Here is a 15,831-nt window from a genome sequence, read left to right as displayed (position 1 = left end):
ACCCTTCCCCTGGAACAAAATGGCCGTTTGGGACCAGAACCTGGTGGGACAGAATGAGAGGCACCGCCTGACTCCTTCTCACTGCCACCGAGCTTGCCTTCTCTAAACCAGCAGTGGGGCATAGCCAGCTAGCTGCAGCAGTTGGCAAAAGGATACCCCTGCAGGCCTGAATCTTACAGGTAGGCCATTGCCCTTTTTGCTTGGTCTCATGTAGGCGCTGCTTCACACGTGACAAGGGGGTGTCACTGATTTTCCTATGCAGGGAGTCCAGGAGTTGTGTGCATAGCAAGCGTGCCGTTAACAGGGCTAGGCATCTGTGCCTATAGCATTCACGGTACAAGTTCACATTAAAAGCATAAGGTGTGAAGGATCGTAGGTCAGTGGCAACATCTGCATTGCATGTGGGTGGTCAATCTTTGGACTCTTCAGGTAGGGCTGAGTTCCTTGCACGAAACCCTGGAAAGCTGCTGCCAGTCGGTGCAGACAGTGCTGAGCTAGTTGGACCAATGGTCTGACTCAGTCTAAGGAAACTTCCTAGGTTCCTAAGCTTTGAAAGCTCTTGAACTTGAGGCTTGATGTTCTTGTTGCAGACCATAGCACTGCCCTGGCATGAAAGTGGTTAAAGCCCACTGTAGTGATGGGGGAAGGGAGGCAGTGGGGGTGGGGGGCTGGATTAATTTGCTTCTCCATCTCTCTCACTTCCTCTCTGTCTCTTTGCTTCTGCTGCATTGTGGAGAGAGGAAAAAGCCCACCATCTCTTTCTTGCTCAAATCGCTTCTGGCATTCCGCACAGAACCCCGGCCATTAGCTGCCGCGAGAGATGCTGAGCCCGGCGAGGGTGGTCTGTAAGCTGGGCAGAGCCTCGGGCAGCTTGCCATTGTTCATGGAGCATGATGGGAACCTGAGAGCTTTTGGCAGCTGGAGGGGATGGGGGGGAGAGAAGTTGGCAGGGGTGGACAGCTCCACATGAGAGGGTGGGTAATGGGAGCGAAATAAAGGCAAGATATGGAGGTCTGGTGCGGTATCAGGGAAAAACAAATTGGGGGGGGGCGGGTGGGTTTCAAGGCCTCTGGATTATTTATGACCTTAATGTTGCGCCACCGGAATCACTTTCAGGATTTAGCCACAGCAGCAGATGCAGGACACCTGCCAAAAATCCAGATTCTGCCCAAAGGCCCAGTTCATTCCTATCATAATCGTTTAATATGCATGACATGAAATGAGAGCCTGTTTTGTTCCAGTGCACTTTGGTGCACGAGTTGGAAAATCCAGATCTCTCCCCTCCCTCCTTTCCTTGAACGGGGGATGCAGTCCACTGGGAAGGGGCCATGGCTCAGAAGAAAAACATTTGCCTTGCATGCAGAAGGTCCCAAGTTCAATCCCTGACATCTCCAGGCAGGCTGGGCTAGGCTGGGAGAAACCCCCTGCTCGAAATCCTGGAGAGCTGCTGCCAGTCAGTGGAGGCAACACTGACCTAAATGGATTGCCGGTCTGACTCAATGTTAAAGCAGCATCATATGCTCCTGTACTGTACAAGCTTTATCTGTTTTCCTTTCACGTTTTAAGGAAATAAAGAATGGGGGTTGGGAAAAGGCTTTGGTGAACAGATAGCATAAATACCAGGTTCAGAAGGAGTGCATTTTTCATATTTTTGGGGACTGCAGTCCAACACATAGTTAAATGTGTTTCAGTCTAGTTGCTGTTTCCCCTGGAGTTAGCCCCAGCATCAAATCGGGGCTGTGGCACACAATTCGCTTCAACGTTTCAAAGCAAAATATACAAGTTTCCAGCCCTTATGGCTGCACAGAAAATAACCTCAAAAGAATCTGGGCAACAAGAAATCTGGGCAGTGGTAATTAAAACCACTCAGGGAGACTTAACACTTGCTGTCATCAAGGCTTGAGTGTATTGCACACCTTTTTGGCCCTTCTCTATAAGCAGTAGAGGGAGTAAAATGGGACATAAAACCACATAAGAAGCTTTTCATGATTTACATCATTTGCAGAATTTGTTTCTTCCTTAGCCCAGATACGGGTGCCTTTTTTGGTTGCTGCACCTTGAGGACTAGAAGACTGACACAGAGCTGGAATCCTGAGCAAGGAGCAGTCCCACTGCTCTAGAGAGGTAGAACCATCTTGGCATTGTTACGTTTCTGAGCACAATTCAAAGTGTTGGTGCTGACCTTTAAAGCCCTAAATGGCCACGGCCCAGTGTACCTGAAGGAGCGTCTCCACCCCTGTTGTTCTGCCCGGACACTGAGGTCCAGCTCCAATGGCCTTCTGGCGATTCCCTCACTGTGAGAAGCCAAGTTACAGGGAACCAGGCAGAGGGCCTTCTTGGTAGTGGCGCCCGCTCTGTGGAACGCCCTCCCATCATATGTCAAGGAAATAAACAACTATCTGACTTTTAGAAGACATCTGAAGGCAGCCCTGTTAAGGGAAGTTTTTAATGACTGATGTTTTAATGTGTTTTTAATCTTTTGTTGGAAGCCGCCCAGAGTGGCTGGGGAAATCCAGCCAGATAGGCAGGGTATAAATAATATATTATTATTATTATTATTATTATTATTATTATTATTATTAGCCAGACACCTGACTTAGAAAGCTGTAAGTGGGGGTAGACCATTAACCAATCAGGGCAATGAGAGGTCCTACAGTATGGTAGAGAAAGATGGGCCAGACTCTGCACTTTTAGGTTATCCACAATAGCTCGGTGAAGAGTTTATCCTTGCCCAAGTGACCCTGCCTAGTCAGCTTTCCCCAGGAGCATCATGAAATACCATTTGGGGCATAATGGGAAGGCATGATTGAATGAGCTATGGTGCAGCAGATGGAAAGGGTGGGCACCCTGTACTTGGAATGAGTCTCCATGCAAAGCAGTGTGGCCAAATTAATTTTTTTCTCCCACTGCTCTCTGATCATGATAACTCCAATCTCTAATTTTCTGTATTGGGCTCTTTCTCAAGTTCTGCATAGACTTCAGACTCCCACTCCTAAACTCTCCACCTATCTGTAAATGGGTTAACTGAATTATATCCCTATCTTTCTCCCTGCTCAGCCACTTTGCCTCCTTGTTCTGACCCTTCAACCTCCTGTTAGGCTGCTGCAATACCCTCCCCTCTCAGTTTTTCTGTCTCCTGTCTCCTGAAGACCCACTTCTTCAAATCACCTTAGCTTCCTCTCCACGGCTACCTGTCCTCCTCTTCCATCTCCCATTAGCCATTTGTTCAGTTCCTGTCACCTTCCCTTCATTGCTGTTTTGATCATTTCATATAGGTTGCAGAATCCTTTTGCTTTCGAACGCCCATCCACCCATTCCTGGGCTCCTGTCCATGGGCATAGCCGGGGGGGGGGGGAGCTGCTCCCCTAATCAGTAAAAATCAATAAAAATACATAGCTAACACAGGTTCTGCCCCCCCCCAACAAAAGGCCTGCACCCCTTAACAAAAATCCTGGCTATGCCCATGCTCCTGTGCCCTTTGCAGCTGCGTGATTGACAGGAGGAGACTTAGCAGGGGGAGCCTTTTCCCACTGCTCCATCTCCATGCCAGGAAAAGGTTCCCCTGGCAGCTTTCCGTTTGTTGTGGCAGCTTTTAAAGGAACAGGTGCCATGCTCCTGCCAAAAATAAGTTGGCAACACAGGCTGCGTACACGGGGGTTGACACATTGCCATCCGTTCTGTGCTAAATCTCTGCATTTTTGTGCTGTACAGCAATGATTGCAGTCACTCAGCATTTGCAGAGTGCTCTCTCCTCTACCCCCCACTCTTCCACTGGAGGATTTATCCATTCGCTTCTATCCATCTTCGGCTGCACTTTATCTTTCTGCAGCAGATGCCAAAGCTGCAAGGGAGGGATGCTGCAAAAGGGGGCGGGAGGACATCGGCACTCTCAGGTTAGCCTTGCATCTCAAGCTCTCACCTGCCTCTTATGTTTAACCCAAGGTCCCCCCTGCTCCTTTGCAAGGTTTGCCCCCACCCTCCACCCTGCTTTCAAATTGCCACCTGCTGGGTTTCAGGGCAGAGCTGGGTGCTAACTGCTCCACCTGTTCTGGTTGTTTTTTTGGGGAAAAACAAGGCTGGCCGTAGACAAGGGAAGCTTGTGGGAAGGAATGGTTATTTATTTATTTTTTTAAAGACCACAAACAGCACCACGGTTGTCCCGTTTTGCAGTTAGCACAAAAGGCCTTTAAGAGAGAGAAAAAAAGAAAATCGTTCTCTTTAGCAGTCAGGAGAGCTGGCATGTTCCACCATCCGAGCGTGTAATTAGAAAGAAGGGAACTGCATGCTGATGCTTTAGCTGTTGGGGTTAAGAGGGAGGAAAGAGAGTGAGTGTGAGAGAGAGAGAGAGCTCACAGTGTAGCCTTCTCCAGGAGCATTGCAGCACAGATTCCTAAGCAGATTCCTCAGGGAGAAATATTTCAACTACACACTCCGTCTCCCATCCCCTGCTGCTGATTTCCAGAAGGTCCACAGCAACCATTTTCTGTGCACTTAACCTGGGAGTTGGACCATTCAAACTCTGCAGAACTTACTTCTGAGTAGGCAGGCTAAGGACCAAGTTTCATTCTCCAGTATCTCCATGTAGGGCTTGTGAGACAGCCCCACCCCCTGCCTGCCAGCCAGTCAGTGCAAGCTTTATTAAGGGTCAGACTTTGCCTAAGGCAGCTTCTTATGTTCCTATGTTGTGCACTTTTAATTGGTGCTGTTGTTAGATGGATCAGCCTCACCTCCTGAAGTGCTGCATCAGGGTCGTTGCCTGTCCTGGCCATGTGCTCTGAGCTACCATGTATGCAGAGTTCTGATGTAGCCCAGTGGATAAAAAGGCTGGAGTTGTGACTGGAAGTCCTGAGATCTAATCCCGCTTCAGCAATGGACTTGGTGTTTCCACGCTCTGTTGTAAAATGAGGCTGGAACCTCTGGAGGTGAATTTGAGGTGGGGAGCAATCTAGGGATGCTAAACGATGGTCAGACTTTGAGATCCTTGCTTCTGTTCACTCTGATCTGAAGATGCTGTAGCAGCAGGGAGTGAGGTCTAGAAGAGCCCTCTATGGCAAAAGAGGCACTCTGCATGTGTATAAAAGCACCCTTTTCTTGGAATTGGAGGGAAATTTCTGGGGCTAAGCCCTTGTAAAATGGACAGAGGGGGACAGTCATTCTTGGGTGGTGCACAAATATTGTGAATAAATAAAATAAATAAAACTGTGGTGCCTTGTGAATCCCTCCTGCCCACCCAACAGAGCTAGATCAAAGTCATGTTGTACTTTTTTCACAGAAAGGCTCACTGTTTCACTGAAATTGGGGGGGTGGGGGTGGAACGCAATGCAAATTCTGTAGTCAGAAAAACCAGTTTTGGCAAGTGAGGAGGATAAAATGGTGCAGATGTTTTCCATTATGCAAATGACATCTGATTGTGGACAGAATTACTCTTCAGCATCAGCAGAAGTGGTGATGGTTTACCGGAGATACTGATACCAGCGCTAGCTCTGGTACTTCTAAAGCTTTCCGTCTCGCTGCCCCTTAATCAACTCCCTTGTCTCTCTTTACATGCCTTCTTGCTCCGCTGCATTGCCCAAGATCATCTACTGTCAAATCTCTTTTGTCCATTACGCCAAGGCCTGTTTCCAAAGGACCTTCCCCTCTGTGTTGTCATCCTTGGGCATCTCCCCTCCCTCTCTTTGCTGCCTTCCCTGCTGTCTAAATTTAGACTGTAAACTCCTCGGGGCACGGACCTGTCTTTCCTACTTACGTTCCTCTGTAAAATGCCATGGTGCAGTGATGGCATTATATAGCTCTCTTGCTTTATTTCGGGTTTTTTAAAGCCAATGTCCAAAATTATATCATACTCTAGGAGCTGGGAACTTGCGGCTCCCATGATTCCTGACCATTAGCCAACGTGTTTGGTGCTCATAGGAGCCTCCATCCCTGGTCCAGGCAGCATCTTGAACACTCTTGTCTTGCATAGGAATATAGGAAGGTGCTGTTGTGGACTGGTTGGACACAGAAAAATGGTGGAAGGAACCAGCTAGGGAACCACCAAAGGAAGAAGGCTCAGAGCCCCGGGAGTTGTGCTGGGACAATGTGATGAGTGGTCAGAGGTAGAAGAAAAAGAAGACTGGGAAGAGGAGGTGTTGGAAGCTGAAGAGGTAACTGGACTTAGTGAGCAGGGAAAGTCGGTAGCAGAGAGAAGTCCAGGATCAGAGGCAGAAGCTGAAGCCAGCAAGTGGGAGAAGAGAAGCCAAGAGGCTGAGATGAGTCAGGCTGGTGAAGAAGCGCTGGTGTCTTCCCCTCCTGCTGCGACAAGCTCCCCTCCCCACTTGTCTCCCAGATCCAGAGGAGGCATGAAAAGGGTGGAGGAGAGGTTGACTGCATGCAGGCACAGTCTCCAATTGCTTGGAAAAAGCCCTGGGGAGAAGGGGACTTTGATGGCTGTGAGGAGGTGGAGCTGTGCTCATTAGGCCTGACACTCAGCCAAGTGAAGATTGTGTTTTTGCTAATAAAGAGTTAACTCCAACTTTGAACGGTGTGATTTGCTGCCAGCTCGCTCTTTGACAGCTGCCTTATAATGAGTCAGACCATTGGTCCATCTAGCTCAGTATCTCCCACATTGACTAGTAGTGGCTTTCCAGGGTTTCAGGTAGGGGCCTCTCTCTGCCCTTCCTGCAGATGTTGGGCATCGATCCTGGGACCCTTTACAAGCAATGCATATGCTGTACCTCTGAGCCACATCTTCAGCTAAATGAGGGTATTTCACAAGGTCATTTGGGTCATTTGGCCTCCATGCATTCTAAAGGCTTCCAACTGGACATCTGCATTATCTGTTGACTCCTGTAGGGTCTTTAATTGATCAAACACATCATTCCTTACCTAATTGTAAAGCCACTTTTGGAGCCAAACTTAACTTTAAAAAGCTGGGTATAAATACATTAAATAAATGGTGTATAATTGCAAGTTGTAGCAGAAAGATCCCACCCGGTGTGTACACCAAGGAACCTCTGATTTTAAACCCCACGTGAGTTTATTCAAACCTGATCTTGATTAATGCTCTCATAATTAATTATGGAAACCGGCTGATACGCTTTTCTAGTAAAATAGGCTTTTTCTAGCAGTCTGAGTACCCCAGATTTCCTGTCTACAAAATATCAGCTTTCTGTATTATTTGCAGAAATACCTGAATGACATTGATACATCCTCATTGAGGAGATGGAGTGAGTCAGCGAGGATCAAGCATTGGTAGATAGGAAACTACTTAAAGTCCCATCAGTGTGATGGGATGGATGGTGGTGAATGTCCCTTCTGACACTCCTTCACTCCCTCGCATCCTCTGATCACTATGGCTCTCTCGATACCTCTCCCTTGATCTATTCTGATGCTTTAGTGGGCTGTGGAGAGCAGCTTCATACATGAGTATGAAGCAATTTCCAAACCTTCTTGACAGTTGAGATGGTGAAGCATGCCATTGGGACAGGAAATGAAAGAGACATTTGAGCGACATTGTCACAATCAAAACTACTCAGCTTCTGTCCACGCTCCCATTTCTTCTGCATCCAATGGTTTGGGAAATGGTGTACTGCAATCCATGGGTGTATCTATCCTGTTGTTTCTTGGGAAATGCTGTGTTTTGATGCAAACTTGGCATAGGCCCACCTCACAACATCATTGGGCGGATGTGGATAAAGCCCCCCACCCACATTGCCAGGACTCTGTTGATTTGTTTTCATCTGTGTTCAAATGGACACACTGGGAGTAATGGGGAATCAATCTGCACTGAGCTTTTATTTTTGGAACAAAATAGGTTTCTCAAGAAGCACGTTTCAAGGGCCAAAAGAATATGCAGTAGAACTAAACTGTGTGTGGACTATGTGGAATAAACAAGTAGCCAGTCTCCATTGGTTCTAGAATAAATTGTTGTGTGCATGAAAACTCTTGACTACCCCTCTGGAAATTCTGACTGCCAGTGACTCAGTTGCTCTGCAGGCACAAAGGAGCTTGCCTATTGAGCATCTGATTGGTCAGTGGCCTAGCCATGTATGGTATGATACTGTAGATTTCCACCATGCCTTATGAATTTGTAATCTGTAGACCCATGTTGGGATGCTGTCCCGACTTGTTGATTAAAACCTGAAAAACTTCCAACCATGGTAACAGTTTGAGATCCAAGTGATAGGGAGAGTCTGGACAGTGGGAGGTCTGCAGGAGTCAACAATCCCTCCAGATGCCCTCCTCACTGCGCATTCATGATGACTTGCGCTCCTGATGCTATTGGGGCAGTTCTATGCAATCCTGTTCTCAAGACTGATTGTGCCTGCAAAAATTTTCGAATGGTCACACTGCTTCCCTTCCATCCAGTGCATATCCTGCAGCTTCCTGCTGAAATACTGTAACTTTTCAGACCACGAACATTTGGGGTCAGGGGGCGGTGGACATCCTGCTTTTATTGGGCTATAGCCCCACCAAACAGCAGAAAGGGCCTCAAAGTAATTTCGGTGCCCAACAGCTAATAAAATGGAGTGATGTTTCGAAGCCCAACAGCTAATAAAATGGAGTGATGTATGGACAGTCCAATATAAATCCTAGGTAAAAGGTAGAGGACCCTGGATGGTTAAGTCCAGTTAAAGGTGGCTATGGGGTTGCAGCGCTCATCTCGCTTTCAGGCTGAGGGAGCCGGCGTTTGTCCACAGACAGCTTTCCGGGTCATGTGGCCAGCATGACTAAACCGCTACTGCATCACTAATGCACTAATAATGCACCATTTTGCAGAAGGAACTTGCCAAATAAATATAACACACACACTACTCTGGAGGGGGCTAAGGTACAATGTGCTGAATGGGACAGAAAGGATCTGGGAGCTGCATTCAAATTCCTTCCTGCTTCTCTGGCTTAGGTGCTGTTGGCAGCTTCTGAATTAGCGGCCCACCTGCCAGGCGACACTTTGCTTTGTGAGGCTTTTTATTTACCTCCCACCCACCCAACCCAGGATGCCAGCTTTGCTGCTATTTCTGATTCTTTATCTCGTGAGCAGCTGGGCGCCAATTTCTGAGCCAGCTGGGCCAATGGGCATCACTGCAGATAGCTCTTGAGAAAACTGCTTACCTTGTGAGTTTTTTTTTTTTATTAAAAATACTAGTGTCAACTCATTCCAGCCACAGGGAATAAGCAGAGTCAAGAGTAATTCTTCTTCTATTACTCCCCGCCTCCCCCAATTCCTGACTCCATCCCAAACATCTGGCTGTGGGCTTTGTGTCAGATTTGCAGCTCCCTATGTGTGTATATGTTTATTTTTCTAATGCAGTTGCACACCCCCCCGCCCCATCATCCGCAAAGCCCCAAAGTGCAGCAAACTATAGCTATGAAAAGCAAAGTGCAAGGCAACTTGCTGTGCTTTTAACATTTTCAAAAAGAGATGAAGGGAAAGCTAGTCTGAAAGGGCCTCAATGTAAATTCGGTGAAAATCACAGAAGCTGCATTTGTGGAAGGTGCAAAAACTCAAGGAAGCATGATGCTGATGAGTGACATAGCATAGAGTTAAGATAGCAGGGCTTTTGTTTGGCTTCACCCCCATGGAGTTCAAGCTTTTTTTAAAAAAAAAGAGGAGAAGAAGAAGAGTTTAGATTTGATATCCCGCTTTATCACTACCTGAAGGAGTCTCAAAGTGGCTAACATTCTCCTTTCGCTTCCTCCCCCCACAACAAACACTCTGTGAGGTGAGTGGGGCTGAGAGACTTCAAAGAAGTGTGACTAGCCCAAGGTCACCCAGCAGCTGCATGTGGAGGAGCGGAGACGTGAACCCGGTTCCCCAGATTACGAGTCTACCGCTCTTAACCACTACACCACACTGGCTTCACAAAAAGTGAATTGCTGCTTCTAATGTGTACGCTCATCCTACTTCCACTTGTGGTAAGCAGGCTTGGCAAGTTTGTGCTGTAGGGTGGCCACTGACCCATCGCCAGGAAAGAAGAAGACAGACAAGGAAGACAGACAAGGACACATTAGCATAAAATCTGCATATATTTCATCATGGGCTGGTTGATACATAGGGATAGTTTGTCAGGGACCCAGGGGAGGTTCCAGTGGGATGGAGAGGTCTCTGCCTGATACAGAGGATCCTGGGGAGGAACCAAGTGGGTGTGTGGGGTTCCCAACCTGTTCTCTCAACCCGCCATCCCTGTGGCACGAGCCACAAGCCCCGCCTCCCTCTCCATAGCCATTGGAGCCTATTTTTGATGCTTCTGTTGTGCGTTTTGTGCTGTCAGATACTGGCAATAGCCACGCCTCTCGGGGGGGACGGGACGGGATGTTCCTCCTGCCCCATCCATCTGCCTTGAAGCAGAGACACCTCCCCTACCAGCTATGTCCAGGAGAAACAAAAAGACAGGCAAACAGGTGCTGCAGGTGCCTCCTTCTAGGCAGCGTGTGTGATTGCTTGCTAAGGAGCTGAAACTCTTGCTGCACTAAGCTGAGCCCACCCCATTCCTTTATATAGGATAGCATGGGGTGTGTTGTTGTTGGATCAATGCCTTCACTTTGGGTAGTTAGATTTCCTGCCTTTGTGCATCCGTGCCTGCAATTAGCTATGAGTATTGCTTGCCTGTGCCTTAGACCACTGATTTTCATAATGTACTGCACCAAACTAAACATGGCATTCTTGGAAAAGAATCCTGATTTGAGTTCTTGATCTTTGGCAACTGGGACCCAGGGCATTTTAATATACATGTATAGATGCGTGCTCTGGTCCAGGGGGTCACGAAGAGTCGGACATGACTAAACAACAACATAGATGCAAATTTGGATCAAGTTAAAGGTAAAGGGACCCCTGACCATTAGGTCCAGTCGTGGCTGACTCTGGCGCTCATCTTGCTTTATTAGTGAACCAGAGCAGCGCACAGAAACGCCGTTTACCTTCCCGCCGGAGCGGTACCTATTTCTCTCCTTGCACTTTGACGTGCTTTTGAACTGCTAGGTTGGCAGGAGCAGGGACCGAGCAATGGGAGCTCACCCCGTCGTGGGGATTCAAACCGCCGACCTTCTTATTGACAAGTCCTAAGCTCTGTGGTTTAACCCACAGCGCGTTATCATTTAAATAGAAATAAAAAGAATTTCACCATAGTGGGCAAGCAATACTGCGATCAGATGGCCTGTGCACCTGCCCAGGTGCAGCTCACTGTTGATGGGAACTTCAAGGCCCCTCTTGCTCTCCCACCTTTGGGTTCTGTCTCTTTAAACTGGGCTTGGTCTGGTCCATCCTTCAAGTAGAGTATTGTCCCTAGGAAATATGGCCATCTGGTTGTGCAGTTACCTGCTTTTAGACTCTGGACTTAATGGTCTCACAGGAACCTGCTCTTTGGAAGTTACTTCATTGCTTCAAATGGTTTTACAGGGAGCCTCTCTTTTTATGAGCACGTGTATGTCTTTATTACTCAAGATGTGATAAACCAGCCCTTTTGCATTTGGGGATCCTCCCGTTCATTCTGCTGATTTTCTACTTTGGATTTTCAGCTCCAGACACAGCTGGGTTTGTGTGTTGTTTTAGAAACCTTTTGGACCAAAGGTGGGTATTGGCAACTGCCCATAAATTTTACAGATTGTTCATGTTTGGGGAACATAATAAACAGTAATCCAGTGTTGGTGAAAGCATAGTGGAGCGTCCATGATCTTGTCTCAAAAAGGGGATATACTGTGGAGGAGAGCTAAGAACCAAACTAAGTGTGATTGCTTCAGGCCTGTGTGTTTAAGGCTGTGTGTACTAAGAGAGTTTGTGTACTGGTCCAGTAAACGCTTCCACTGCGCAACCAGCAACAGTTCTCTTTGCAGAGCATTGATTAAGTCCAGTGCAGAGATTCTTGTTGCAGTACAAGCTTCAGAGTCTCAGCAGCAAGGAAATAACGACACAGGGAAGCCTGTCTTTCCAAAGACAGGTTTATTGCAGAAAGATAACAGAAACACCTCCGGAGCTTTCAGACATTTTTGCTTCACGCCCCAGGCAGAGAAAACAAACAGTCTTTATATACTGAGCAACTTAACAACTTAACGAGCTTGACTACTTAAAGTCACATAACATTGCTAACTTGCCAGCGTCTTAGGTTTCACACCCTAACATGTACACTATACCTTTAAAGCACATTTGAAACATTTCCCTCCTTAAAGAATTGTGGGCACTGTTGTTTGTTAAAGTTAGCCAGGAATTCTAACTCTGTGAGAGGTAAATACCAGAAAGTGCTGGGAGTGGCGGCATGTCTGAAGTCCTGGAGAGTCGCTTTCCGTCTGCATGGACAATAGTGGTCCAACTTGGTATAAGACAGTGGATTTCCTGCTGCATTGGCAGCTGGTTGAACTAGATGCCCTTTGAGGTCCCTTCCAGCCATACTGTTGTTGTTGGTATCCATCTGTCTTGGGAGACAATGGAGGAGTGAACCTTTGGGAGTGAAATTGTAAGGAAGCGCCTGCTGAGGCTGTAGATACCGATAGGGGAGAGACATGTTTTGTTCCAGCTGGGGCAGATGAAGGCGTCTGGTTGTGTTGCTGCAGATGCACTATGGTGTTTCTTTTCTCTCTGCTCCTCACAGCAGTCATTTCTCCTTTGCTCACTGCTATGGACGCACAACCTGATTGTCTGTCTCCAGGCACTGTGATTGTCTGTGAGAGATTCCCACACGGTGGGGTTGATGTCAGCCTTCATGCCACGTTTGCAGGCATCTTTGTAACACAGAGTTGGTTTGCCAATGGGTCTTGTGCCTGAAGCCAGCTTCCTGTAGAGCATGTCCTTGGGCATCCTGCCACCTTCCATACTGTGCACATGACCAAGCCAGCATAGACATCGCTGAGACAGGAGTGAAAACATGGGCATGGGAGGGTTTGGCTCCCGCCTTCAACTCAGCCATGCTGCACTTCCAGTTGCCCTACTCCACTCCACCTCTGTTTTATAAAGGTTTGCATTGAGTCTGCTGCCATCCAATCTAGTTTGCCCCTAAGAGAACCCCAGAAAGTATGTTTCAAAAATAGTTTTTGGGAGACTGAAATCATTCTGAAAGCTAATAACAATCTCCCTTCTTACCTTAGTGACCTGTTGAACAATTACTGCAAGGGTACAAGATACACAGGATCACTGTGATCTCAATAAACCCTTTTGATGTCTGATTTGTTTTGCCCCACTGATGTGGTAAATAGCTGGACTGTCCATAATTTGTCAGGTTAAATGGTGGCAACCCTATTTTCAACTCTCTTAAAGAGCTATCGTCTGTCTCCTGTGTTAATTGACGAGGGCCATTTCATAGAGTGCCACTGATTTACTATCTAAGGTGCTCCTCTCCCAGGGTGTAACAGAGACATGGGAGTAGGGTGATAAAAGTGGCAGGGATTTAGAGCCATTCATAAAAGCAAGGCATGCATCAAGAGTTGAGGGAAAGCAGTAACAACGACTTAGTAGTTCCTTCTCACTTTGAGAAAAATCTGTAGCTCAGTGAAAGAGCATCTGTCTTGCATGCAGAAGGTCCGGGTTCAATTCCCTTGCATCTCCAGGTAGGGCTGGGAGGAGAGACCCTGCCTGAAACCCCAGAGAGCCTCTGCCAGTCTGTATAGGCAATACTGGCCTGACCCATGGCAATGACTAGTGGACCCATGACCTGACTCTGTATAATGGCAGAGGTAGTCATCCTGTGCCAGGTTTGTACTACAGTGGTACCTTGGGTTAAGTACTTAATTCATTCCAGAGGTCCGTATTTAACCTGAAACTGTTCTTAACCTGAAGCACCACTTTAGCTAATGGAGCCTCCTGCTGCCGCCGCGCCGCCAGAGCACAATTTCTGTTCTCATGCTGAAGCAAAGTTCTTAACCTGAAGCACTATTTCTGGGTTAGCAAAGTCTGTAACCTGAAGCGTATGTAACCCGATGTACCACTGTATTTGGGCTGCAGTGATTTGGTTTAGGCCAACTTCTATCTCTCAACCTAACCTACCTCTCAAGGTTGCTCTGAAGCTAAAATGGGGAGGAGGAAAATTATGTAAGCCACCTTGAACTCCTTAGAGGAAGAGTGGGATAAAAATATAAATACACATGTGCAAACACACACAACTTCCCAAAAAGGGAGGTCAATGAATTCGAGCAGTGGTTTTCAACCAGTGTGCTGTAGCACCCTAGGGTGCCTTGAAGGATGGTTAGGGGTGCCGCAGGCAACACTGCCCTCTGTCCTTTTTTCCTTCCCTCCCTCCTCGGATGCCCTCTCACGTCTCTGCCTCCCAAAGGCTTTCACAGCTGTTTATTGCAGCAGCCCTGGCTGTAAGATCCACAGGCAAATGGTGCCTCTGGATGGCACCTCACTTTGGGGCTCAAGGATGGCAACAGCAGCTTCCCGGAGGAGTGAGTGTGAGAGAGAGAGAGAGGGGAAAGGAGAAGAGGGTGAGGGAACACTCCACAAGGGAGGGTGTTTGAAAAGGGGTGAGAAACTGGCAGCTCTGTAGGCAAGGGGTGTGACATAACTGGGCTCCTGAGCCCCACAGGGGTGCTGCAGAAAAATGTAGTTGGTTCATGTAGCCATGGACTCAAAAAGGTTGAAAACCTCTGCATTAGGGCAAATAGGGTACTGCCCCACCAACCTCAGTACTGCCCTCAGCCAGCCTCCACATGCCTGCCTTCTTGCAACCAGTCCATGAATTGGCCCTGGCTGTCAGCTTCCTCCTCCTCCTTAGCATCAGTGTTGTGCTTGTACAACTCAGCAAAGAGAAGATGGGGACTAATCTGGAATCATAGGAATGTAGAGTGGGAAGGGACCCCGAGGGTCATCTTGTCCAATCCCTTGCAATGCAAAGAATCCCTGACAGGCGGTCCTACATCCAAAAGCCTCCAGTGAAGAAGAGTCCAGATTTTGCTGCCAGAAAGTTTTGCCTGACTTTTAGTCAGAATCTCATTTCTTGTAACTTGACTCCATTGGTTTGGGTCCCACTCTCTGGAGTAGAAAACAAGCTTGTTCCATCTTCCATGTGGCAGCCCTTCAGATACTTGAAAATGGGTGTCATATCACCTCTCCATCTTCTCCTAGACTGAGTTGGCTCCACCTGCCATTGACTATGCCTGTCATTGGATTTGGTTCCACCTAATTTTGGGTTCTCTTTTAGCTTCCCTACCACTGTTCCCAATGGACACCAGCCGTCATTGCTCCTGAAGGATTATTTTGAATGGTGTGAAATGATGTGCCTGCTTTCCATGAGGTGTTTGTATTTGCCAATAAAAAGACACTCCTCCCAAAGAATAAATGGGATCATTTACTGTGTAGGCATTAAAAATGTGTGCTGGGGGTGTCAGATGTGACATACTTGGGAATGGGAGTTTGCAGCAGAGTGACAAATTGTGACAAGCAGGAATGATGATGGCTTGGAGCTGTATCTTGCATCAGTCTGGAGGGCTTCAAATTGCAGCCTCTCTTTCTATACAGGAAGTTTAAGTAATAGGGTGCTGCATAGAATGTGTAAAAGCCAGGCATTTCTATGCCCACACAGCTCTCCTTCTAGGCAAGCAAGGGGCATTTCCAGTGTCCAAGGACACATTCCATAATGAAAAAAGCTCTTGAGAAAGGACCAGAGCAGAGCAACTGAGGGGTGCGGCCTGGAGAGAGCCCCAAGGGCCAGACTGAAAGCCTTGGAGGGCCATATTCATCTGTGGACTAGAGGTCCAACATGTGTACTGGGACTAGGAGGGTGACAGCCAGGGAGCCAGAAAGGTAGAGCTAGGAGAGGTGGTTTGAGGACAGCCGTGTGGAAGATGTGGGCCTTCAGGAGAGGAACTTTTCAGGTGCCAAGATTGCCAGCGCATCCCATCAGCAAACGCAACCTGCCAGACCACAAC

At 47.6% G+C, this 15,831-nt stretch overlaps 1 protein-coding gene across 9 annotated transcripts in view; it reads left to right on the top strand.

The window, feature by feature from the left end:
* The window catches only part of SRCIN1 (SRC kinase signaling inhibitor 1), a 331,708-nt gene that overhangs the window by 152,591 nt on the left and 163,286 nt on the right, over window positions 1-15,831 (top strand). The window lies entirely within an intron of this gene.

This window comes from Podarcis cretensis (genome assembly GCF_951804945.1).
Source record: "Podarcis cretensis genome assembly, chromosome: 13".
NCBI classification, from domain to species: Eukaryota; Metazoa; Chordata; class Lepidosauria; order Squamata; family Lacertidae; genus Podarcis; species Podarcis cretensis.
The sequence above is the reverse complement of the archived record's forward strand: the minus strand, read 5'-3'. Positions and strand labels throughout refer to the sequence as shown.